At 42.1% G+C, this 23949-nt stretch overlaps 1 long non-coding RNA gene, 1 other non-coding gene and 1 pseudogene across 3 annotated transcripts; 1 reads left to right on the top strand and 2 right to left on the bottom strand.

Moving 5' to 3' along the window:
- The first annotated feature begins 1847 nt into the window (after positions 1-1847).
- Positions 1848-17264, top strand: LOC143710631 (zinc-binding protein A33-like; annotated as a pseudogene). Its single transcript, XR_013194612.1, has 6 exons — positions 1848-2409; positions 14120-14215; positions 14419-14649; positions 14767-14789; positions 14871-14989; positions 15232-17264. The product of XR_013194612.1 is annotated as a zinc-binding protein A33-like (transcript).
- Positions 17265-17403: 139 nt separating this feature from the next.
- On the bottom strand, positions 17404-22026 carry LOC143710640 (uncharacterized). Its single transcript, XR_013194613.1, has 4 exons — positions 21889-22026; positions 21557-21608; positions 20944-20997; positions 17404-17849 (listed from the first exon to the last, which is right to left on the bottom strand). It is a non-coding gene; the product is annotated as an uncharacterized LOC143710640 (long non-coding RNA).
- Positions 21061-21260, bottom strand: LOC143710687 (small nucleolar RNA SNORA74). The gene has a single exon (XR_013194621.1). It is a non-coding gene; the product is annotated as a small nucleolar RNA SNORA74 (small nucleolar RNA).
- Positions 22027-23949: the final 1923 nt, after the last annotated feature.

Below are 23949 nucleotides of genomic sequence, written 5' to 3'. Positions count from 1 at the left end.
AGTGGACGAGGGTTTGGTCGAGAGGTTTGGTGTCATCAGCATAACAGCCGAATTGAATGTTAAATTTGCAGAAGATATTGCCCAGGGGACGGAGATAAATGATGAAAAGTAGCGGCCCCACGACAGAGCCTTTAGACACTTCTCATTTTAAATTTGTAATTAATTTACTACTTCCTGCCAACTTTTCTATTCACAAATGTTAATTTTCAAAGAAAAATCCATCCTTCCTTTTAATGTTTAAGAAAGAGTTTGCTCATGGCCGGTACCATCATTCCTTCCTCCTCCCCCGCCGGTGCAGGATTTTTCTTTGTGAAAAAGAAAGACGGCTCCTGTGACACTTGGATATGAGCCTATTCCGCCTAATAACAGCAAACATTTATCTAGGTTAACATTAGAGCGAGTGGCCATACCAAACGGATAAGTCTTCTTATTTGACAAATAAACTCATGCATTTTCTGCCGACCGCGAGTAAGCGCTGCTCCAGTTTGAAAAAGGCTGCTGAGGCGAGATTGTAAAAGCATAACCAGCGTAATGAGAGAGGGGGCCCCACTAACGGAGATGCAGAGATGTTGCTGCATCTTTATATGAACATTTCCGATTGTGTGAATGATCAGCCCTCGGGGGCCCCCTTAAAATGCGGGGCCCCAGGCTATTGCCTGGCTTGCCTGCTCTATTGCGTCGCCTCTGGTCGTTCCCCGGGGTGCCCTGAGGGGAAGCTATTTCTCGTTAAGGTTGCTTGTCCGGCTGTTCTTCGTTGGAGTCCCTCCTCTAAATTGGTCGCTCACCCGGGGGTGGGGCGTATTCTGGCAGCTGTCCGTCAGCGATTCTGGTGGCCTTCCATGGAACGTGAGGTGCATTGATTTGCTGCGTTGTGTTCTGTCTGTGCCCAGCAGAAGTCCGGTAATTCGCCTGCTTCGTCCCCTCTCTATTCCCTCCCGCCCTTGGTCCCATTTTGCCCTGGACTTCGTCCTCACTTTGGCCCCATACGCAGCAGAATGTGATGCACTGTGTCTTGTGACAAATTCCTCCCATGTAAAGCGACCTTGAGCTATGGAAAGGCACTATATGAATAAAACTTCTTCTTCCCATAACATCATTAAAGTTGTGTGTAACTTATGCCACACTAGACCTTCTGTTGGCTCGGACCAGACGGGATAGCCTTCATTGTCCTCGTCCATCGATGAGTCTTGTGTGTCCAACACCTTGTCACCGGTGTGTGTTCGTCCCTCCTCGGACACTGTTGGTAAATCCTCACCGCTGCTGACCGGGAGCGACACACAAACCTTGAGTTTCAGAGATACTCTGAGCCAGTCACCTTGCCGTAACAAAAGTCGCTCAGATCTTTATTCCTGCCCATTACACTGACAAAGATTTTAGCATGACAGAAAAATAATGTTGAATTTTCTAATTGGTGTTTTTGATGTAAACTCCCTTTGCGCTCTTTTTTTGTTCTTTAGATATTTATTCTGTTGTACAGCACAATGGGCAACTACTGTTGTTTTTGTTGTGCTACATAAATACAATTTGATTTGATTTTATCATGACAGACCCTGGAGAAACTCTCTGACAAATAAAGGGCAATAAATAAAACATGTATAAGCATTTGAGGTTGTTTGTAATTAATAGTTTTGTATTTTAATTGTTCTTTTGTGTTTTATTCAAAGTTTCACAGCATTATTTTTTAACATTTCAATGCCAGGTTCAGTTTGAATACATTTTACCTGAAGAAATCCTGACGTTCCTGTTTGAACTGTTTGTACACCCAAAGATTATTATAAACTCCTCCTCCTTACAACACTAACCAGGAAGAGACTGACTTGTTATTTCTCCTTTCTGTCACACCGACTTTGTCTCAACAAAAGCAATAAAGAACAAGCAATCAATGGAGAAAAACTTTACAGAAGGATTTTTGTGATGTTCATTTCTGAACCGACAGCAGATCTTTGATTCTCATTGTGATCCATTTGTGAAAACCGTCGTTCAGAAAGTGAAAGTAAAGTTTAGTTTGCAGGACTCAAACGGTGAAAATGGCTTCAGCAGCAGAAGATGATTATATTTGTCCTGTTTGCTGTGAAATCTTCAAGGTTCCTGTTTTTCTGTCCTGTAGTCACAGTATTTGTAAAGAGTGTCTACAACAGTTCTGGAAAATTAAGGGAACTCAGGAGTGTCCTGTCTGCCGGAGAAGATCCTCCAGTTAATCTCACATTAAAAAACTTGTGTGAGTCGTTCCTGAAGGAGAGAAATGAGAAACGTTCATCAGGATCTGAGGAGATCTGCAGTTTACACAGTGAGAAACTCAAACTCTTCTGTCTGGAGGACAAACAGCCTGTGTGTTTAGTGTGTATTAATTCACAAAAACATGACAATCATAAATTCAGACCCATCAGTGAAGTGGTTTCATTATATAAGGTAAGACATATGTTTCTTGTTTCACATGTAAAGAACAATAATTAATCAGTGGTGGGCGTCAGGGCCAGCAATGTCTTCTCTGCTGGCCTAAACTTAATTTCATAGCTTTTCTCTTGGTTTTGCTACTTCCAGTAGTGTATGTTTATGTTAGAGCTTTTATCCAATTATATTTCTGCCATCATGTGTTGCCATGGCCAAAGAAATCTGCCTTGAGGCCTTCAGAAATAGTGCGGGCGCCTGTAGCTTACAATGAATGGCAATGAAACTGTTGCTTTAACCAATCAGATAATCAATCAGATTTAATCAGCCAATCAGATTTCGCTTTAACTACACTGGGGCCATCTAGCACATCTAGCAGGCGTACAATAACGTCAGCATTTTCTCATGCTTTGATTGGATGGTCAGAGCGCAGTACACGTATTACTGTATTGAAAACTATCTAACCGCATCTGTAGCGAACTGCATAAACTAAAATATATTCCTGTAGATTTAATAGTTTCTTTCCCTCCTCGACCCCCAGCAGGTTCAAACGTACCGGAAAAAATCCCTTATTCACTATTATCGAGCTTAACGCATAATTACTGCACACTATTCGATCTGTCCAGGTAATAACAGAACTGAATATCTGTAATGTATGCTTCAAATCTCAGTGTGAGAGCATGGGTCAGCTGTACACATCGTCATGTGTGTGTGTGTGTGAGCATGGGTCAGCTGTACACATCGTCATGTGTGTGTGTGAGAGCATGGGTCAGCTGTACACATCGTCATGTGTGTGAGAGCATGGGTCAGCTGTACACATCTGTCATGTGTGTGAGAGCATGGGTCAGCTGTACACATCTGTCATGTGTGTGAGAGCATGGGTCAGCTGTACACATCGTCATGTGTGTGTGTGAGAGCATGGGTCAGCTGTACACATCGTCATGTGTGTCTGTGAGAGCATGGGTCAGCTGTACACATCATCATGTGTGTGAGAGCATGGGTCAGCTGTACACATCTGTCATGTGTGTGAGAGCATGGGTCAGCTGTACACATCTGTCATGTGTGTGAGAGCATGGGTCAGCTGTACACATCGTCATGTGTGTGAGAGCATGGGTCAGCTGTACACATCTGTCATGTGTGTGAGAGCATGGGTCAGCTGTACACATCTGTCATGTGTGTGTGTGAGAGCATGGGTCAGCTGTACACATCTGTCATGTGTGTGTGTGAGAGCATGGGTCAGCTGTACACATCTGTCATGTGTGTGAGAGCATGGGTCAGCTGTACACATCTGTCATGTGTGTGTGTGAGAGCATGGGTCAGCTGTACACATCTGTCATGTGTGTGAGAGCATGGGTCAGCTGTACACATCGTCATGTGTGTGTGTGAGAGCATGGGTCAGCTGTACACATTGTCATGTGTGTGTGTGAGAGCATGGGTCAGCTGTACTCATCGTCATGTGTGTGTGTGAGAGCATGGGTCAGCTGTACACATCGTCATGTGTGTGAGAGCATGGGTCAGCTGTACACATCGTCATGTGTGTGAGAGCATGGGTCAGCTGTACACATCTGTCATGTGTGTGAGAGCATGGGTCAGCTGTACACATCTGTCATGTGTGTGAGAGCATGGGTCAGCTGTACACATCGTCATGTGTGTGTGTGAAAGCATGGGTCAGCTGTACACATCTGTCATGTGTGTGTGTGAGAGCATGGGTCAGCTGTACACATCATCATGTGTGTGAAAGCATGGGTCAGCTGTACACATCTGTCATGTGTGTGAGAGCATGGGTCAGCTGTACAAATCGTCATGTGTGTGTGTGAGAGCATGGGTCAGCTGTACACATCGTCATGTGTGTGAGAGCATGGGTCAGCTGTACACATCGTCATGTGTGTGAGAGCATGGGTCAGCTGTACACATCGTCATGTGTGTGAGAGCATGGGTCAGCTGTACACATCTGTCATGTGTGTGAGAGCATGGGTCAGCTGTACACATCGTCATGTGTGTGTGTGAGAGCATGGGTCAGCTGTACACATCTGTCATGTGTGTGAGCATGGGTCAGCTGTACACATCTGTCATGTGTGTGAGAGCATGGGTCAGCTGTACACATCGTCATGTGTGTGTTTGAGAGCATGGGTCAGCTGTACACATCTGTCATGTGTGTGTGTGAGAGCATGGGTCAGCTGTACACATCGTCATGTGTGTGAGAGCATGGGTCAGCTGTACACATCTGTCATGTGTGTGAGAGCATGGGTCAGCTGTACACATCTGTCATGTGTGTGAGAGCATGGGTCAGCTGTACACATCGTCATGTGTGTGAGAGCATGGGTCAGCTGTACACATCTGTCATGTGTGTGAGAGCATGGGTCAGCTGTACACATCTGTTATGTGTGTGAGAGCATGGGTCAGCTGTACACATCGTCATGTGTGTGTGAGCATGGGTCAGCTGTAAACATCTGTCATGTGTGTGTGAGAGCATGGGTTAGCTGTAAACATCTGTCATGTGTGTGTGAGAGCATGGGTTAGCTGTACACATCTGTCATGTGTGTGAGAGCATGGGTCAGCTGTACACATCTGTCATGTGTGTGTGTGAGAGCATGGGTCAGCTGTAAACATCTGTCATGTGTGTGAGAGCATGGGTCAGCTGTAAACATCTGTCATGTGTGTGTGAGAGCATGGGTCAGCTGTACACATCTGTCATGTGTGTGAGAGCATGGGTCAGCTGTACACATCTGTCATGTGTGTGTGTGAGAGCATGGGTCAGCTGTACACATCGTCATGTGTGTGTGAGAGAGCATGGTCAGCTGTACACATCGTCATGTGTGTGTGTGAGAGCATGGGTCAGCTGTACACATCGTCATGTGTGTGTGTGAGAGCATGGGTCAGCTGTACACATCGTCATGTGTGTGTGTGAGAGCATGGGTCAGCTGTACACATCGTCATGTGTGTGTGTGAGAGCATGGGTCAGCTGTACACATCGTCATGTGTGTGTGTGAGAGCATGGGTCAGCTGTACACATCGTCATGTGTTGTGTGTGAGAGCATGGGTCAGCTGTACACATCGTCATGTGTGTGTGTGAGAGCATGGGTCAGCTGTACACATCGTCATGTGTGTGTGTGAGAGCATGGGTCACTTGTACACATCGTCATGTGTGTGTGTGAGAGCATGGGTCAGCTGTACACATCGTCATGTGTGTGTGTGAGAGCATGGGTCAGCTGTACACATCGTCATGTGTGTGTGTGAGAGCATGGGTCAGCTGTACACATCATCATGTGTGTGAGAGCATGGGTCAGCTGTACACATCGTCATGTGTGTGTGTGAGAGCATGGGTCAGCTGTACACATCGTCATGTGTTGTGTGTGAGAGCATGGGTCAGCTGTACACATCGTCATGTGTGTGTGTGAGAGCATGGGTCATTTGTACACATCGTCATGTGTGTGTGTGAGAGCATGGGTCAGCTGTACACATCGTCATGTGTGTGTGAGAGAGCATGGGTCAGCTGTACACATCGTCATGTGTGTGTGTGAGAGCATGGGTCACTTGTACACATCGTCATGTGTGTGTGTGAGAGCATGGGTCAGCTGTACACATCGTCATGTGTGTGTGTGAGAGCATGGGTCAGCTGTACACATCGTCATGTGTGTGTGTGAGAGCATGGGTCAGCTGTACACACCGTCATTTGTGTGTGTGAGAGCATGGGTCACTTGTACACATCGTCATGTGTGTGTGTGAGAGCATGGGTCAGCTGTACACATCGTCATGTGTGTGTGTGAGAGCATGGGTCAGCTGTACACATCGTCATGTGTGTGTGTGAGAGCATGGGTCAGCTGTACACATCATCATGTGTTGTGTGTGAGAGCATGGGTCAGCTGTACACATCGTCATGTGTGTGTGTGAGAGCATGGGTCAGCTGTACACATCGTCATGTGTGTGTGTGAGAGCATGGGTCAGCTGTACACATCGTCATGTGTTGTGTGTGAGAGCATGGGTCAGCTGTACACATCGTCATGTGTGTGTGTGAGAGCATGGGTCATTTGTACACATCGTCATGTGTGTGTGTGAGAGCATGGGTCAGCTGTACACATCGTCATGTGTGTGTGAGAGAGCATGGGTCAGCTGTACACATCGTCATGTGTGTGTGTGAGAGCATGGGTCACTTGTACACATCGTCATGTGTGTGTGTGAGAGCATGGGTCAGCTGTACACATCGTCATGTGTGTGTGTGAGAGCATGGGTCAGCTGTACACATCGTCATGTGTGTGTGTGAGAGCATGGGTCAGCTGTACACACCGTCATTTGTGTGTGTGAGAGCATGGGTCACTTGTACACATCGTCATGTGTGTGTGTGAGAGCATGGGTCAGCTGTACACATCGTCATGTGTGTGTGTGAGAGCATGGGTCAGCTGTACACATCGTCATGTGTGTGTGTGAGAGCATGGGTCAGCTGTACACATCGTCATGTGTGTGTGTGAGAGCATGGGTCAGCTGTACACATCGTCATGTGTGTGTGTGAGAGCATGGGTCAGCTGTACACATCGTCATGTGTTGTGTGTGAGAGCATGGGTCAGCTGTACACATCGTCATGTGTTGTGTGTGAGAGCATGGGTCAGCTGTACACATCGTCATGTGTGTGTGTGAGAGCATGGGTCAGCTGTACACACCGTCATTTGTGTGTGTGAGAGCATGGGTCACTTGTACACATCGTCATGTGTGTGTGTGAGAGCATGGGTCAGCTGTACACATCGTCATGTGTGTGTGTGAGAGCATGGGTCAGCTGTACACATCGTCATGTGTGTGTGTGAGAGCATGGGTCAGCTGTACACATCATCATGTGTGTGAGAGCATGGGTCAGTTGTACACATCGTCATGTGTGTGTGTGAGAGCATGGGTCAGCTGTACACATCGTCATGTGTTGTGTGTGAGAGCATGGGTCAGCTGTACACATCGTCATGTGTGTGTGTGAGAGCATGGGTCAGCTGTACACATCGTCATGTGTGTGTGAGAGAGCATGGGTCATTTGTACACATCGTCATGTGTGTGTGTGAGAGCATGGGTCAGCTGTACACATCGTCATGTGTGTGTGTGAGAGCATGGGTCAGCTGTACACATCGTCATGTGTGTGTGTGAGAGCATGGGTCAGCTGTACACATCATCATGTGTGTGAGAGCATGGGTCAGCTGTACACATCGTCATGTGTGTGTGTGAGAGCATGGGTCAGCTGTACACATCGTCATGTGTGTGTGTGAGAGCATGGGTCAGCTGTACACATCATCATGTGTGTGAGAGCATGGGTCAGCTGTACACATCGTCATGTGTGTGCGTGAGAGCATGGGTCAGCTGTACACATCGTCATGTGTGTGTGTGAGAGCATGGGTCAGCTGTACACATCGTCATGTGTGTGTGTGAGAGCATGGGTCAGCTGTACACATGGTCATGTGTGTGTGTGAGAGCATGGGTCAGCTGTACACATCGTCATGTGTGTGTGTGAGAGCATGGGTCAGCTGTACACATCATCATGTGTGTGAGAGCATGGGTCAGCTGTACACATCGTCATGTGTGTGTGTGAGAGCATGGGTCAGCTGTACACATCGTCATGTGTTGTGTGTGAGAGCATGGGTCAGCTGTACACATCGTCATGTGTGTGTGTGAGAGCATGGGTCAGCTGTACACATCGTCATGTGTGTGTGTGAGAGCATGGGTCATTTGTACACATCGTCATGTGTGTGTGTGAGAGCATGGGTCAGCTGTACACATCGTCGTGTGTGTGTGAGAGCATGGGTCAGCTGTACACATCGTCATGTGTGTGTGTGAGAGCATGGGTCAGCTGTACACATCGTCATGTGTGTGTGTGAGAGCATGGGTCAGCTGTACACATCATCATGTGTGTGAGAGCATGGGTCAGCTGTACACATCGTCATGTGTGTGTGTGAGAGCATGGGTCAGCTTTACACATCGTCATGTGTTGTGTGTGAGAGCATGGGTCAGCTGTACACATCGTCATGTGTGTGTGTGAGAGCATGGGTCAGCTGTACACATCGTCATGTGTGTGTGTGAGAGCATGGGTCAGCTGTACACATCGTCATGTGTGTGTGTGAGAGCATGGGTCATTTGTACACATCGTCATGTGTGTGTGTGAGAGCATGGGTCAGCTGTACACATCGTCATGTGTGTGTGTGAGAGCATGGGTCAGCTGTACACATCGTCATGTGTGTGTGTGAGAGCATGGGTCAGCTGTACACATCGTCATGTGTGTGTGTGAGAGCATGGGTCAGCTGTACACATCGTCATGTGTGTGTGTGAGAGCATGGGTCATTTGTACACATCGTCATGTGTGTGTGTGAGAGCATGGGTCATTTGTACACATCGTCATGTGTGTGTGTGAGAGCATGGGTCAGCTGTACACATCGTCATGTGTGTGTGTGAGAGCATGGGTCAGCTGTACACATCGTCATGTGTGTGTGTGAGAGCATGGGTCAGCTGTACACATCGTCATGTGTGTGTGTGAGAGCATGGGTCAGCTGTACACATCATCATGTGTGTGTGTGAGAGCATGGGTCAGCTGTACACATCGTCATGTGTGTGTGTGAGAGCATGGGTCAGCTGTACACATCATCATGTGTGTGTGTGAGAGCATGGGTCAGCTGTACACATCGTCATGTGTGTGTGTGAGAGCATGGGTCAGCTGTACACATCGTCATGTGTGTGTGTGAGAGCATGGGTCAGCTGTACAGATCGTCATGTGTTGTGTGTGAGAGCATGGGTCAGCTGTACACATCGTCATGTGTGTGTGTGAGAGCATGGGTCAGCTGTACACATCGTCATGTGTGTGTGTGAGAGCATGGGTCAGCTGTACACATCGTCATGTGTGTGTGTGAGAGCATGGGTCAGCTGTACACATCGTCATGTGTGTGTGTGAGAGCATGGGTCATTTGTACACATCGTCATGTGTGTGTGTGAGAGCATGGGTCAGCTGTACAGATCGTCATGTGTTGTGTGTGAGAGCATGGGTCAGCTGTACACATCGTCATGTGTGTGTGTGAGAGCATGGGTCAGCTGTACACATCGTCATGTGTGTGTGTGAGAGCATGGGTCAGCTGTACACATCGTCATGTGTGTGTGTGAGAGCATGGGTCAGCTGTACACATCGTCATGTGTGTGTGTGAGAGCATGGGTCAGCTGTACACATCATCATGTGTGTGTGTGAGAGCATGGGTCAGCTGTACACATCGTCATGTGTGTGTGTGAGAGCATGGGTCAGCTGTACACATCGTCATGTGTGTGTGTGAGAGCATGGGTCAGCTGTACAGATCGTCATGTGTTGTGTGTGAGAGCATGGGTCAGCTGTACACATCGTCATGTGTGTGTGTGAGAGCATGGGTCAGCTGTACAGATCGTCATGTGTGTGTGTGAGAGCATGGGTCAGCTGTACACATCGTCATGTGTGTGTGTGAGAGCATGGGTCAGCTGTACACATCGTCATGTGTGTGTGTGAGAGCATGGGTCAGCTGTACACATCGTCATGTGTGTGTGTGAGAGCATGGGTCATTTGTACACATCGTCATGTGTGTGTGTGAGAGCATGGGTCAGCTGTACACATCGTCATGTGTGTGTGTGAGAGCATGGGTCAGCTGTACACATCGTCATGTGTGTGTGTGAGAGCATGGGTCAGCTGTACACATCGTCATGTGTGTGTGTGAGAGCATGGGTCAGCTGTACACATCGTCATGTGTGTGTGTGAGAGCATGGGTCATTTGTACACATCGTCATGTGTGTGTGTGAGAGCATGGGTCATTTGTACACATCGTCATGTGTGTGTGTGAGAGCATGGGTCAGCTGTACACATCGTCATGTGTGTGTGTGAGAGCATGGGTCAGCTGTACACATCGTCATGTGTGTGTGTGAGAGCATGGGTCAGCTGTACACATCATCATGTGTGTGTGTGAGAGCATGGGTCAGCTGTACACATCGTCATGTGTGTGTGTGAGAGCATGGGTCAGCTGTACACATCGTCATGTGTGTGTGTGAGAGCATGGGTCAGCTGTACACATCGTCATGTGTGTGTGTGAGAGCATGGGTCAGCTGTACACATCGTCATGTGTGTGTGTGAGAGCATGGGTCAGCTGTACACATCGTCATGTGTGTGTGTGAGAGCATGGGTCAGCTGTACACATCGTCATGTGTGTGTGTGAGAGCATGGGTCAGCTGTACACATCGTCATGTGTGTGTGTGAGAGCATGGGTCAGCTGTACACATCGTCATGTGTGTGTGTGAGAGCATGGGTCAGCTGTACACATCGTCATGTGTGTGTGTGAGAGCATGGGTCAGCTGTACACATCGTCATGTGTGTGTGTGAGAGCATGGGTCAGCTGTACACATCGTCATGTGTGTGTGTGAGAGCATGGGTCAGCTGTACACATCGTCATGTGTGTGTGTGAGAGCATGGGTCAGCTGTACACATCGTCATGTGTGTGTGTGAGAGCATGGGTCAGCTGTACAGATCGTCATGTGTTGTGTGTGAGAGCATGGGTCAGCTGTACAGATCGTCATGTGTTGTGTGTGAGAGCATGGGTCAGCTGTACAGATCGTCATGTGTGTGTGTGAGAGCATGGGTCAGCTGTACACATCGTCATGTGTTGTGTTGACTGTCCCTGTGTCCACTGCTTCTGTCGAGTGGACACTCTCAGCACTAAAGCCAAGTAAAACTGATGCCAGAAATGCGACGGGACAGACTCAGCATTAGCCTCGATGGCGATAGAAAAGGTTGTTGGGACTGAAACGCACAGATAAGCTGTACAACAGAGTAATTGAAGTCTTTTTGAGGAAAGAAATTAGGATGGATTTTGTGTAAAAAAAATAAAAATAAACTGTTTTGGTGAGTATAATGCTTTTTTTGCCCCCGTTTTTCCCGTGGTGAATCTGATTTTCTTCTTCATTTTTCTTGGAAATGTATGATCGAAACTTCCTTATTTATTTTTTTCAAAACATTAATACTATTGTAACATCTGAAAAGGGACTTTAACCCTTGAATGACAAGACAAGGGAGGCTCCGCTTCTGAAATTATAATCGTGACGCAAGAACAAATGAACACTAACTCTACCGGCCTTTTCCCAACTCACCGCATTAACCCAATAACTGCCGGTGCAACATAAAAACAGCAATTTCACAACAATTATAGAGAGTCTGTGCGCTGCTACACTATTAAAAGTTATTAATTCAGGTTGGACACCACTGAAGGCCTATGTGTGAAATGCACGACCCGCCACTGACAAACAAAGATATCCTGACATTCATGCATTACTATTTCAATTTCATTTTACTCAACTTTATATGACATTAACTGTGCTGTATAAGTATTTGCCCATCCTGATTTCTTATGTTTTTGTGTCTAATACTAAATGGTGGGGCCTTTTTCATAGATTTCATTATTTTGCAAGAAAAGAGTACAATTGAGCGGACAACTTTAGTTCAGCCTTATTGGAGGGTTTTCAAGCATGAACTGCCTGTTTAAGGTCCTGCCACATCTTCTCAATTGGTTTCAGGTCAGGCCTTTGACAAGGCCACTCCAAAACTGTCATTGTGCTTTTTTGAGCCGTTCAGAGGTGGATTTACTCACTATTCTTTGAATCATTGTCTTGTTGCTTGAGCTTCAGTTTGCAGACTAAAGATAGGACATTGTCCTTTAGCATTTTCTGATAGAAAGTAGAAAAATTTGGTTTCTACGATGTTGTTCTGACCCTTTGGTGACTTTGAGCCACTTCTGGGAAGGTTTGCTACTGTCCTGAGTTTTTCCCATTTGGATATAATGGCTCTCACTGTGGTTCTTTGAGTCCAAGAGCCTTTGAAAAAGCTTTGTAATCCATCACAGATGTATTTCAATCACCGTCTTCATCATTATTCCTGGAGTTTCTTTCACCTTTGTCAATAGTGTGTTACTGTTTAAGACGTTTTAACCCTAAAACAGGCAACATGTCTCACGAGATACATAGTTTTTATTGTCTTTTTTGGGGCATAAGAACGATTTTTTCATCAAATTATTTTATCACTTATGAAAGCCTGGTCTGTCTTGAGTATGCTGGTCACATGCTTTGCTTCAAAAAATTTTTTTATCAATTAGTCAGCCTGACCTAAATCCAAAATGGCTGCCAGTGGTGCAGAACATTCAGATTTTGAGATAAGTATATATATATATTAAACCTACATTTCTCCTGAAAAAAAAAGATTACTGCTAACATTAATTGTGAACATTGTCTTAAGGTGCTGAAGGAGAAAATTAAGTAATATGTTGTTCATGTTGTTATTTAGCACGTTTTGAAATGTATGTGTCTCCTGAGACACGTTGCCTGTTTAGGGTATAAAAAAGGGATTAAACCAGCTCTATTTAAAATGCACTATTCAAACTTAAATGATTGTAATTCAAGAATGCTTTGGAATATAGACCTAAGTTTGGTCTTATTTTAAAGAAAACAGTCAGCAGATTATTGCTGAAGTGATAGCACTTCAAAAAATGAAAGTATGAAAAAGTTAAGGAAGTTTAAAACTTACATTAAATCAAATATACTGTACTTAATATTTATTCTTTTTTATAAAATATGTATTTTACAAAATATTTTTTACTATAAAATTACTATAAAATCAGCCAAAAGCCAAAAGCCATATATCTAAACAAGTTGTGTTCCAAATTTGAAGTTGATATCACAAAAATTGAAGTTCCCATGAGATTTTGTTTAGGCATAATACCAAAAATAGCCACCGGGTGACTTACATTCTATTGAATTTAATTGTATGCATTCTGCCATAACAAATTAATACATTTCTGTCCAAATATCACTTCTGTCACAAAATATAGAACCTTGAGACTCAGACCTTTCTGACAATATGTGTTTTGTCAAGATTAGAAAAGGTTTTGATCATAAATTATGAAACATGACGATGCCCAAAAGGGGAGGAGCCCATTAAAAGAATTTAAAGTACCGTTTCTATGGTAACACAACGTCCAATTTCAGAACGGGGTTTCACACGCTGAATCTTGAGTTCGTAAGCTTTCGAGTGATATATAATTTGTCAACCTTAGATCAGGTGAAGTATGGGATTGTTTTAAACATACAGTGGCAGTAACAGTTAACACATTAATGACTTGGTCCTTTTTTATACCCTAATCAGGCAACGTATCTCAGGAGACACAAATCATAAAATCCAAAATACATGAAATTTAAAAAAAACTTATTTTGGATATGTTTTATTTAAGTCCAGATGATATAAAAAATTAAATGAAATTATTTTTTGCTTAAAATTTTCCACTCTTGCCTGTTTAAGGGTTAACCAAGTTCATGCTGTTGAAAAAGTCCTATTGAAGTGTTTATTTGATGAACAGGACTCCAGTGATCAGGACTGACTGTGTTTAGTCCAGTTGAACAACATTATAAATACAGTTACATAGATTTGAAGAATTAGTAATTATGGAGCCAAATACATTATCACGCAGGCCCAGTTAGTATTGAATAACTTTTTTGCTTCAGTAAATAAGATTATTATTTACAAACTTTACTTTGTTCACTCAGGTTGTCTTTGTTTTATGGTAAGTTTTAATTTCTGAATCAATTTAGTATGATATTTACACACAAACAGAAGAAATCAGGGTGGGGGTAAATACTTTTGCACAGAATTGTATGATCATATCACTGTATTTTCTTCTCTTCACTGTAATCTGGTTTTTTATGTATTTTTGTTTAATTCTAGGAGGAGCTCAATACAGCACTGAAGTCCTTACAACAGAAACTTCAACACAATGAAAAACAGAAAGGAGAGTTTGAGAAAACCGCTCAACACATCAATGTGAGGAAACAGAATCAAGAGTCATTTTCATTACAGCTGTAGGATCACTTTATACTGTTATGAATCAATATATTTAATATAATGAATTCCAGTTGATTATTTCTGTAAATGACAAGCAGCTTCTGCTTCTGGATCTGTTATATGTCGGGTATCTGAGATTTGTGTTGATTGAGATGATTGAAGTGAATGTGATTTGATTTCAGTCTCAAGCTGAGCACACAGAGCGTCAGATTAAAGAAGAGTTTGAGAAGCTTCATCAGTTTCTCAGAGACGAAGAAGAAGCTACAATCACTGCACTGAGGGAGGAAGAGGAGCAGAAGAAGCAGAGGATGAAGGAGAAGCTGGAGGAGATGAACACACACATCTCAGCTCTTTCACACACAATCAGAGACATGGAGGAGATGATGAAAGACAATGACGTCTCGTTTCTAAAGGTGACAAATCAATCTGGCTTCATTCTTTGTGCATAAATCAACTTGTATAGAGAGACTCATTGACAGTGAGAGTGTTTGATAAGATATTAAAATGTTTTTAAACTCTATATTTTCCAGAACTATAAAGTCACGATGGAAAGGTAAGTGAGCTGCTCGTATCTCTTCTCTCAGTGGATCTGAACTCAAATTCACTGCAGTTCTGACTCCTGAATGTTCTTCAGAGTCCAGATCTCACAGCCGGATCCACGGATGAGTTCTGGAGCTTTGATTCATGTGTCGCGTTATCTGGGTAACCTGCCGTTCAGAGTCTGGAAGAAGATGCTGGAAATTGTCCAACACAGTGAGTCTCGCTGATCTGACACAGTGCATATATATATATTAAAAATCACTTGAATTACTAAGTGAATCTGAACTGTATTAAAGTAAATCATCTGATCATACAGCGAACTCATAATGAAAAGTCTATTCTTCATGGTCTCTTTTTATGAATTAGGATACAATAGTGTTTATTCTATGTGTTTTACATTTACATTTCTAATACATCATATTTCATTCTGTAATCTGATGTTATTGTCTTTGCAGCTCCGTTGACTCTGGATCCAAACACAGCACATCCTCGTCTCACACTCTCTGCTGATCTGACCAGTGTGTGGTTCAGTGATGAAGGTAAAACACTTCCTGATAATCCAGAGAGGTTTGATGAGTATCCATGTGTCCTGGGATCTGAGGGCTTTAACTCAGGAACACACTGCTGGGATGTGGAGGTTGGAGACAATACATACTGGGGTCTTGGAATAACCACAGCATCAAACCAAAGGAAGGGATTGGATTTCTCTAAGTCTAATGTCTGGTATGTGCAGTACATAAACAGCAAATACGGCTCAAAATCCCCAGAGCAACCCGGCACTGTCTTCACTGTTGAACAGAAGCTTCAGCGTGTGAGAGTTCAGCTGGACTATGACAGAGAAACAGTGTCATTCTCTGATCCTGAAACTAACACACATTTACTCACATTCAGGACATCCTTCACAGAAACTGTCTTTCCATTCTTATGTAATATCTGCACAACTTCTCCTCTGAGGATCTTACCAGTTAAACTGTTTATTACAGCAGAAAATCACAGTTAAATCTCATTCTGCTTCTAGATAAATTTAGTTTTGTATATTATTCTTCAATAATAACACTGTAATCAAAGGGTCTCATTGATCAGTCACACTTCAATGTACAATTTAGAGCCAAATTTACCCTTGTGTTTCCTTGAGGACATGTTTGTCTCTTTCAGTTTTTTTAAAATCATTTTTTTCTTTGTTAATCCCTAATGCATCAATTTTGGCACAAGTGTGTATTTTTATTTGAATTTTCTTATTTCCTTTCCACATTGTACACAAAGTATTTACACTCAGGACCTTAAGGACAAAAATGTCCCCATTGAAACCCATTAAAACTGCCAATTTCTTTTTATCCCAGGGCCATTTAACTATACAATGATGCAGTCTTTGTTAATATACTTTTGTTCTGTTGGCAAGGCTTTAAAATTTTTTTTTTTTTTTTTTTTTTACAAGATGTGCCGTTTTCTCAGGTTTGGCCTATAAAGTGAAGTTTCCTGTTTTCTGCATAATTAGTCAATTGTATACATTATTGTGTAATAATTGTGTTTGTGTTGGTCTGAGGTTTGTGTATATGTACTAAAACATACAGTATTATTAAATGGGGACATTTAATTTTATATTTGACAATATTATTACAGCATTATTTTCCTGTTATCTCTGTAAAGCTGCTTTGAAACTGTTTTGCAAAAAGCACTATATAAATATAGGTGACTTGACAAAAATTGTATTTGTGCATGTAATAGTTGATAAAGAAAAATTATTGTATTTTAAATCCCAAAGAAATTATTATAAATGCAATACCATTAAACAAGTCATACAATAATGAAAGTATGTTTAAATTCATGTTTACAATATGTAAGACAAGATAAAGTGTCGACACATTTTAGTAATCTACTCGCCAGTGAAATCCTCATATGTTCATATATATATTATTATATAACTCGAGCTCTGAAACATGAATGCACTGTGAGGACAGCAGCTGTTTATATATTCATGCATAATGATTGACAAACTAGATACTAAATACTGTATATATAAGCACATAATCTGGATCTTCCTGCTTTCATCATGTTTCCAATATTTAATCCTTATCACATGAGAGTGCTGTTGATCTGAATATCAGTACGGTGGCTGTGATGATCACATGACTGATATCCTGCACTACAGCAACACACACACTCTCATATTGATCAACAAACAAGAAGTTTATTTATATATCACTTCACACAATTACAGTGTTTAGAGATCATTTTAGCATTCATGTTTTCAGGCTAATTATTTACCAATTTTCAAGTTAATAAAATATAATTATATTTCTATTCACTGAACCAGTTAATCTCAAACATGCACAAATGTAAGTTTTTGTAAAATAAATTTCAGGTTAAATGATCATTTATCATTATGTTCATGTTTTGCTCTTGTTTAGTTCTTCATTAATATTTAGTCTTGTGCAAAGTAATCGACTTCTAGCTCATGCTAACATTAAATTTTTTACTGAAATGTAAAGATTGAACTCAGTCTAAACTCATCCATTGACATGTAACTATCCGACCAAAGACACTGACAAACTGATTACAAGATACACACTTACAAAGAGCAACAATCACTTCAGCCTTTATTTCATATTCATCTTATTTACAAACAGTATAAAAAACATCCGTTCAGTTTATTTAACATTTCATATACTGAAAACACAAATACAGTGATTATCTCAAGTAAATGTGTGTTAACAGCACTGATCATTTAAATAGTCAAAATAGTACAAAGAAAAAAAGGGGGTCAGGACCAGATCTTATTCCTTTAGATCTTCACACACACACACTTCCTATAACGAAAGGAAACACCGTCAAACACACAACATTAATAGTAAATGAATAGAAGTGTAGCAGGCTTCTTTGTCAGATTTTTGTAGACAATCTCAACAAAAATCAGTGCCAACCCTGCAGATGCTCTTCCAAGATTACAGACACCACAGCAGAGGAGCGCTTCTGCTATGATGGTATCAGCTTGGGTCAACACTGAAGAGCAGAGTAAAGGTTATACCTGTGCTAGATCTCCATGGGCCGGTGAATCCGTGTTCATCATCTCTTCCTGCAGAGAAGAGGAAAAGCTGACGTTCACAACCCGTTTCACTTCCTCTAACGGGACAGCTAAATGTGTGTATTAACACTTGTGCTGTGTTGAAAACCCTTAAACACTTGATGTTCCCGGTCAAAAAATGACCAGCCTGCAAAAATCTGCCTATAAATCTGTCATTATGCTCAATCACCAAATATTGACTTCAATCTTTTTGTCAACTTGTTCTAATTAAGACAGTTTTATTTATGGAAATGATCAATCGTAGGCCTCATTTATCCAAGCTAATTTTTTGAGTGAAAAGTTATTTGTGGATGTCAGTTTTACATAAAATATTTTTTTAAATTCAGTTCATCACTAGTGTGCTTAAAAGGTGCAGTGTGTGACTTTTAGCGACATCTAGCGGTTCGGTTGCGAGTTCACACTAAGGGCTCAGCCCACCGCTCACCCGTCCCTCAGGGTCAAAATTAATACCTTACATTAGGGGTGTGCAATATTGACAAAAATATGTCTCAATATTTTCAAAGTTGTGTTGATAATTAGATGATATTTATATTGTGTTTATTTACTGGTAACCATGGCTGGTTAAGGCCTGTTGTTGACAGCTGACTCACGAAGATATATATATTTTTCATAATCTATGCAGTGGTCAGTTCACAGCAGTGAAAGGAATTAATTTTTTATTAAAGGGCAATATTTGCAACCTTAAATTGAGTTCCAGGGGCATTTTCACCCATATATGGACTTTTTTTTACTTAGAGGTATGCATCACCTTTTATGTCAAATTCTAACATTCAAAATAAATTATATTAGAATAATAACACAATGCCACTGTTACCAGTTAAATTAAATCATTAAATCAAAATCCATCTTTGCAGTGCAGAGGAGACACAGAAGCAGCATCAGAACTGGCATTAATATATTTACACCATTTACAACTGCATAAATAAAGCTATGAGATATTCAATTCTTTAATTCTTAATTCAATATTTCAAATATCTCAGGGAGTCACTCATTCAACCGATTTGTTCAAACTGCTGATTCATTCAGGAAGTGCAAGTGATTGTTCATTGAATCGTTAAAATGATTCGTTCAAAACGTGGATTTCAGTCAAGAAATCATCGCTGTTGTTGCATTGAGACTCTGCTACGGTTTCATTTTGAAATTCTCGTCAGTGAAAAAAAAGGGAAAACAAACAATATTGACAATATTATTTATAAAATGTAACTCACAATGTTCATTTAACTGTTATATAAAAGAAATACCATATTTGCTATTGTGCACGGGAAAATAGCCCTCTTGCTGATTAAATATTGTATGATAATAAAATAAAAAAGCTTTATACGTCTATTAGGGAACATACCTATAACTGCACTGACACATCACGCAGTGAAAGCAAGCATGAGAGACAAATGCGATGTCAGCTCGCAGGGCGACCTCGTACATAAAGTAAAACAATGATTACAATATCATAATAGACAATACACATCGCACACCACTACACACATAAAGAATGAACTTACAATTGAACTGAAATTAACCAGCTTTCTCCTCCTCTCCTGCTGTTTCGCGTGCAGGAGACAGACGTAATGCTGGCGCGAATGTGACGCGAAATGTCACGTGGACGAGCAAATCCACAAAGAACGAATAAATAAAAAAGTACGCTAATTAGATAGTTTTAATTTGGAAAAACATTTAGATATGTCTAAGTCAAATTTCCATTGAAAATTTAAGACCTTTCATAAGTAAAAATAAGACTTTAAGACTTTTTATGGGCTTAAATTTTTAAAATCTAATTTAAGACTTTAAGGACCCGCGGACACCCTGCTCCCTTTCGAAGAAGCTACGGTGTCTAAAACGGGACAAACATCGTCGTCTGAGACGGCAGAGAATAGCCAGAGTAAACCAAGTTTCTGTACCAGTCCATTATAAACCACATCATGGATAAAGTTTACAAAGCCATAGTCAGGTGAGGATCAAGGGTCTTAATACGTGATATAATAGTAATTAGTTGATTGTCTCTCGGACGTAACCAGAACATTTCTCCCCACATAGCAAACCCATAATACAGCGAGGGAGAAGAACCGCATGAAACTATGCAACTATATATTGTTTCTAACAGGAAAGTAAAAGTTTAGCTGGCTCAATATGAGCTGTTACTGTGGCTGAGCTGGTTAAAGCGTTAAGCCTTGTTTATACTCGACGCGTCCGCATGAACCCAAAGGTGCGCGCGGCAAAAATGACGTGATTGTAACACACGCGCGCCCCTCCTCATCCCCTAGACACCATTTACTACACACAATAGGCTTTTTTTCTCTGATTTTGGAAACTCGATCGACTTAAAATGCTTCCAAGATCGACGGGTTGGTGATTCCTGTAACTGTTTTACAGTCAATGACAAGAGTACTAATCAGCTGTCTCACGAACGTAACCAGCACATTTATCCCCACATAGCAAAGCCATAACACAGCGAGGGAGAAGAATTAAGTTACATGAAACAATCCAACTACATATTTTACAAGGGAAAAGTCACTACTCACGGTGTTTATGGCTAGCTTCTAGCTTTCTACGGCTTCTCTTTCAAGGTAGTGACGAAACGCGCTCTGTAACGCTGTTTGTTCGCTGTCGGCTACGGTAGAAACATGACGTCACAATATGTCGACCTTCATAGAAGGGGATTCCTGCGGTTATGTAGATATAAATGCCTCATTCTAAGGTAATAAAAACATTACGGTTTATTAAGTAAGTTCTTTATACACCACTGAACACATAGTTATGGATGTCATATTGCATTTCTGTTAATACTCAACATTCTCAGTGTTTAATCAGCTTTGATATATTTAAATGTGCATATTGTAATGTATGCATATATTTTATGCACATTTAAAGGGCATGAGAGATTCACAAGCAATTTTGGCAGGCCGGTCATTTTACTGGGAACATCAAGTGTTAGTCAGTAACCTGAAGTCTAATTCAACACCATTAACTAGCATTTTCAGGTACAGGAAAATCCTCTAGGTCAAAATGACACAAACACAACATGAGGGCTGAGGAAAGGAGTTATTTTAATTTCATGCGGACTTTAAAATGGCCAAAACTAAACACTCACCCGTCTCAACACAACTGGCCGTCTGGAAGAAGGTATTCTGGGGTCTCCTGTGACCTGTAACAACAGCATTAGTTAGACTCAGGATCGAGAGTGTGACTGAAACACACGTGTGTGAGGAGTGTGGGCCCTCAGACTAGGGCTGGGTCACGTGATGAGCTCAGTCCACTCTCAGAGGGCCCGGTCTGCCAGTGTGCCAGACCCGCAGGATTCACTAAAACAGCCAAACCTGCACCAGCAACAGACGGCAGAGCCTTTCTCTCCCAGCAGAGTAACACCGGCTCAGGCACGGGCTGGCCTGTCAGCTGACTACCGCTGGGTCTACCACACACACACACACACACAGCAGAGTAACACCGGCTCAGGCACGGGCTGGCCTGTCAGCTGACTACCGCTGGGTCCACACACACACACACAGCAGAGGTAAAACTGGCTCAGGCACGGGCTGGCCTGTCAGCTGACTACCGCTGGGTCCACACACACACACACAGCAGAGTAACACCGGCTCAGGCACGGGCTGGCCTGTCGGCTGACTACCGCTGGGTCCACACACACACACACAGCAGAGTAACACCGGCTCAGGCACGGGCTGGCCTGTCCCCTCACACACACTTACATTAGAGACGCTTCATCTTCATCTGGGGTCAGCGCACGACACACTCAGCCACCTGAAATCACAAAAGACCAACATACATGATCAATAGTCAGTATTGCTGTTTTCACACACGAGTTTCATCTTCAAGCGCCACGGGAGATCTGTGACTTCTAAAACACTGTTTTAAGGTTGTTAAATTTCACACGGCCAACCAAAGTCGAGGAAAGCAACCACGTGCTGCTGAAACCCGCGCGCGCCCAAACTAGCATTTTTCAAACGTCATAGATTACAGCGTAAAACTGTCCGAACACTTATGTAACTCAACACATTATACAAAAAAAAAAGTTAATTACCTTCGTGTAGCCTTCTGACTTTCTCATCATCTCCGTGTGTTCTGGCTCTCTTCCACTGAGACATCGCGAGGGAGAGAGCGAACTGAAGAGTGCGCCGCTATTTATAGCGCTCCTACATACCAGCGAAGAAGAGCGAGCGTGACGTCACGTGGTGACGTTGATTCATTCGGACTCATGAACTAACTGATTCATTTGAATCAAATGATTCGCAAACTCTCTACTGTAGCGATGACTTTACCAACGTCCAGATAACCATATAGATACCATTATGTATTGAAATTGGCGAAGTACATTCAGTAGCTTCAGGTACAAGTATATTTTCAGACACAAATCCGTGTCTACGCACACAGTCCCTGCATCAACACCATAGATAGATCAACAAAATGTTCATAAACCTGGAATTTAGAGACTGAAATTACAGTCGAGACTATTTGTATTGTCAGAGCCCGTCTAACGTCTATTAGACATTCTCTGGTATTGTTCATTTTCAGACAGTAGGTGGCGCTGTACCTTTAGATTTGGGTTGAAGCTGCACAAGTAGCAACAGATATTCACTCAAAGTGTTGTCTAGCTGTAGGCTATGTATTGTTTGTTAAAGTCCCCCTGTGGTGAAAATCCAGCTTTTAATATTGTTTATATGTCAATGTGGTGTTTTGATATGTTACATATGTTACATGTAGCCTACCATAGTAACAACAGTAAATTATGCATAATTGCATGCAACCAGGCCCGGATATATTACGCGGTTACCTGTGGAGTTGCATATGGAGTGTTTTAGGGAGCGCTGCATTTAAAAATCTGTCGTTCCAAAGCGAGGTGTGTATTGATTGTTCATTGATGGTATAAAATTAAGCCCCCTTAACAATTTCACATTCAGTCATTTCATCCTGCAGCCAGGCCTGCATGCAACTAAACCTTAACCAAATCATACCCTCACCCTAAAGTAGCCTACATGTTGTTGCTTAATATAACTCAGGCCTACTTAAATATATAATTACACTGTCTGTTGTAAACCTTTTTTCTTCTCAAGTGTAGAAAAGATAGAGTTGCAGATTAGGAGATTGTTGAGGTATAAGTTCTTTATTTCGTCGCTGTAGTCATCTCAATTAAGTCTGACTTCTTGAGTCAAACATTGTAATATATATACATTATAAGAGAGAGGGATTACATTGTGATGGTGGAAACTCGTATACCAGTTTAGTAACCTGTATTAAAAGAGAGAGGAAAACACTTATTCAAACCCTGAGACTCCAGAACAGGAGTGACAGGACTCTCTCTTGCTAAGACAAAAGCTCGCGAGAGTCTCCAAGAGTTTCATTAACATGTTTCATTTAACTTACAATAGAAAGAAAACCCGTCTGACAGCTGTAGCCTATATAGAGACACAGAATAAGACAGGAGTTTCGTGCTCCACAGCTGAATGCTAAATTCAAGTTACAGAACTTTCTCCGTTTCTGTCTATAATTTGAGAGTGAGTGAATAATTGAGGTAGAGATGAATGGATATTTGTGTGTAAAACAAAAGTCTAAATTCTTGGCTCAAAAAACGAGGTTAAAAAATTCAGAGCACTATTTCTACAGAATATTCGTTTAGGCTTATACTGAGCAAATTATGATAATTTTATGTTGGACAAAAATAGCTAGATGACCTATTATTAAAATGTGCAGCACAGTACACAGGGTGTAATGCTGTATCCCACAATGCAGTGCATCTGACTATACCTGCCACAATAGTGAAAACCAGCCATTTTATTATTAATTTTTTATAATTTTTTTTTTTCAAAAAACTTTTTTGGACACAAAATATGAACTGCTTCAGTTTTGACATAAGCGAGTACTTATTTGTACATATTATGAATCAAAACTAAATAATATTTGAGTTAAGAGAGGTCTAATGCCTCTAGAAGTCCTATTGTATTCTAGTCGTGACTTCTAGAAGCGTCATTACATTTCCCGCACAATAATGATGTCACTGACGACTGATCAAACCAGCGACGGCCAGAATGACACACAGCAGTTTATTGCCTTTCCCAAGAGTCCCGGCGTCATTCTGTCCTATATA

The sequence above is a fragment of the Siphateles boraxobius genome, unplaced genomic scaffold (assembly GCF_051911475.1).
Source record: "Siphateles boraxobius isolate OS27281-9 unplaced genomic scaffold, OSU_SipBor_1 117, whole genome shotgun sequence".
Classification (NCBI taxonomy): domain Eukaryota; kingdom Metazoa; phylum Chordata; class Actinopteri; order Cypriniformes; family Leuciscidae; genus Siphateles; species Siphateles boraxobius.
Note: the sequence above shows the minus strand (reverse complement) of the source record. Positions and strands in the feature narration are given on the sequence as shown.